Raw genomic sequence first — 3,812 nt, 5'->3', positions numbered from 1 at the left:
TCCCACCACCCGCTCTCACAAGTAACATCCCTATTTATTATTAACTCTTGGCGCCGAGCATAACCAAAGGCAGGAGATGTCTTTCTGTCCATAGTGCAAAGCTGCGTACTTCTGGCCCTTCACCATTTTCCCAAGGACTTTCTCCTTTTACGGCTATTTTGCACTACGTTTCCCAACAACCTTCAACGTGGGATAGCTCCAGTCTCCCACTATTATTGTGTTATTGATAATTTCCTCTTTCATACTTGTTAGCATTTGCCTTACATATTACAGTGCTCCTATGTTGGGTGCATATATATTTATAATTGTTATGTCTTCTTCTTGGGTTGATCCTTTGATCATTATGTACTGTCTTTCCTTGTCTCTTTTCATGGCGTTTACTTTAAAGTCTATTTTATCTGATATGAGTATTGCTGCTGCTGCTGCTAAGTCGCTTCAGTCGTGTCCGACTCTGTGCAACCCCATAGATGGCAGCCCACCAGGCTCCGCCATCCCTGGGATTCTCCAGGCAAGAACACTGGAGTGGGTTGCCATTTCCTTCTCCAATGTGTGAAAGTGAAAAGTGAAAGTGAAGTCACTCAATTGTTTCCCACTCTTAGCGACCCCATGGTCTGCAGCCTACCAGGTTCCTCCATCCATGGCATTTTCCAGGTAAGAGTACTGGATTGGGGTGCCATTGCCTTCTCCATGAGTATTGCTACTCCTGCTGTATTTTGGTTTCCATTTGTGTGAAATATCTTTTTCCAGCCTTTCACTTTCAGTCTGTATGTGTCCCTTATTTTGAGGTGGGTCTCTTGTACAGAGCATATATAGGGGTCTTAATTTTGTATGTATTCAGCCAGTCTTTGTCTTTTGCTTGGGGCATTCAACCTATTTACATCTAAGGTAATTATAGATAAGTATGATCCCATTGCCATTTACTTTGTGGTTTTGGGTTCAAGTTTATAAACTTTTCCTGTGCTTCCTATCTAGAGAAGATCCTTTACCATTTGTTGAAGAGCTTGTTTGGTGGTGCTGAATTCTCTCAGCTTTTGCTTGTTCATAAAGCTTTTCATTTTTCCTTCATATTTGAATGAGATCCTTACTGGGTATAGTAATCTGGGTTGTAGGGTTTTCTCTTTCATCACTTTAAGTACATCCTGCCATTCCCTTCTGGCCTGAAGAATTTCTATTGAAAGGTCACCTGTTATCCTTATGGGAATCCCCTTGTGTGTTATTTGTTGCTTTTCTCTTACTGCTTTTAATATTTGCTCTTTGTGTTCGATCATCATTAATTAAGCAGAGAGGGGAAAAAAGGAGAATTAAAAGAAATGAGGAAAACCTCAGAGACCTCTGGGACGATGTTTAATGCCCCAACATTTGAATCATTGAAGTCCCAGAAGAAGAAGACAAAAAGAAAGGCCATGAGAAAATACTTGAGGAAATAATAGTTGAAAACTTACCTAAAATGGGGAAGGAAATAGCCACCCAAGTCCATGAATCCCAGAGAGTCCCAAACAGGATAAACCTAGGGATAAACACCCCAAGACACATATTAACCATTCGTTTATTGATTGGGTTGTTTCATCATTTGATATTGAGCAGCATGTGTTGCTTATGTATTTTAGACATTAACCTTTTGTCAGTTGCTTCATTTGCAAATGTTTTCTCCTGTTCTTAAGGTTGTGTTTTTGTCTTATTTATGGTTTCTTTGTTGTACAAAAACATTTAAAACTATTTACTTATCTATTTGGCTCCCCCAGATCTTAGTTGCTGTACGGGATCTCTTTTACATCATTCAGGATCTTTTATTGCGATGCACAGAGTCTCTGGTTGTGGCCCACAGGCTTGATGGTCGTGATGCATGGGCTTCAGAGCACGTGGGCTCAGGAGTTTTGTCTCCTGCTTTGTTGTTCTGAGGCATGTGGAATCTTACTTCCTTGAACAGGAATCAAACCCTCATCCCCTGATTGCAATAGGGATTCCAAATGCTGGACCACAAGAAGTTTCTGTGCACAAAGTTTTAAGTTTAATCAGCTCCCGTTTGTAAAATATTTGCATTTTCATTACTCCAGGAGGTGGGTCGAAAAGGACCTTGCTGCAGTTTACACCAAAGTCTGTTCTGCCTATGTTTTCCTTCTGAATTTTACAGAGTGTGACCTTACATTTAGGTCTTTAATCCATTTTGAGTTTATTTTTACATAGGTGGCACTAGTGGCAAAGCACACACCTGTCAATGGAGGAGACATTAGAGACGTGGGTTTGGTCCCTGGGTTGGGAAGATCCCCTGGAGGACATGGCAACCCATTCCAGTATTCTTGCCTAGAGAATCCTCATGGACAGAGGAGCCTGAAGGGCTATAGTCCATAGAGTTGGATATGACTGAAGCCACTTAGCACATGTGTCCATGGTAAAGGAAGTATTCTCATTTCATTCTTTTACATACAGTTGTCCAGTTTTCCCAGCACCACATGCTGAAGAGGTGGTCTTTTCTCCATTCTATACTGTTGCCTTTCTGTCAAAGATAAAGTGATAATACGTGTGTGGGTTTCTCTGGGAGTTCTATCCTGTTCCACCGGTCTGTATTTCTGTTTTTGTGCCAGTACTGTACTAGCTTGATTGCTGTAGTTTGTAGTATACGCTGAAGCCAGGGAGACAGATTTCTCCGGCTCAATAAGCTTTTCGAAATGCGTAGCTTATGATTTTATATATGATGTAGTATCTCTATTAACTCAGTAGATATATTTAAGACACTTATGTTTGTGCTATGTGTGTGGAATTTATCTGTACATAAACAGATAAACCTTCTTATAATTGGTAAACTGGATGGGATGGCCAATATTAGGCTGTTAGCTTTGCAAAGAAAAATATAAGATGTTCCAAGTCTATCCAGCAAGATGATTTTAATTAGTCTGGTAACTTTAACAATATATCTATGACTAATGGTTTTGAAATGGAGACATGATGAAGGAAAACGATGTTAGAGATGCATAGCAGGGAGACAAGAATTCCAAGTCTGCCGGTCAAAAGAACCCTGTGTTCTTGCTTTACCACACAAAGTTAGGAAAGCATGACAGGTGTTCTTTGGTCTCCAGGGAGACTAGAAACCAGTGAACACACAGGACATAGAATAATGACTGCACAGTATTCCAGGAGAGATTTTATTTCATGAAAACAGAAATAAATTTATACACTTAATATATCAAACTCAAAAAAAATTAAGCAATACATTTCATGAAGAAAGGTGAAGTTTCAGAAAGTCAAGTGGGTGCTTACTTAACAATCTCAATTATTCACATTCCTGACACTTGGGGTCAGGTTTTGACCTCTGATCATGGGTATCTAGAGCAAAGAAATGGTTTGAGTGGCGATGAGAAGGAGCAGTAGAGGAAACTACAAATGAGGGAACTATTGGCCACATCATAAAAGCTCAGGATTCCACCATCATAATCCAGGAACATCCCCACCTGGCCCAGAGGCTTTTTGACATATTGAGGTAACGGTGGAAAGGAGGTAAAGAGACTGTGCTGACTGTTCTCTTTGATACAAAGAAGTAGAAAAATTCCCTTGGAATCAAGGGCCATGTCGCTTTCCCTTGCCCAGGAGTCATTACAAAGTCCAATGGCCCAGTTGCAACAGCCCGCCACATCCACCTCCCAGTAGTGCTGACCAGAAGTGAATGACTCAGCTCCCCAGGAAAGAAAATATATAGATCTTGGTGGAGTGTAGTCGACATCAGGACCATCAGGACCAGCCAGAAGACATCTCAGATCTTCAAACACAGGGAGGTGATGAGTGACTCTTTCATTATGCAACTCAATGTACACTGTAGG

This window comes from Bos indicus, chromosome 29 (genome assembly GCF_029378745.1).
Source record: "Bos indicus isolate NIAB-ARS_2022 breed Sahiwal x Tharparkar chromosome 29, NIAB-ARS_B.indTharparkar_mat_pri_1.0, whole genome shotgun sequence".
NCBI classification, from domain to species: domain Eukaryota; kingdom Metazoa; phylum Chordata; class Mammalia; order Artiodactyla; family Bovidae; genus Bos; species Bos indicus.
Note: the sequence above shows the minus strand (reverse complement) of the source record.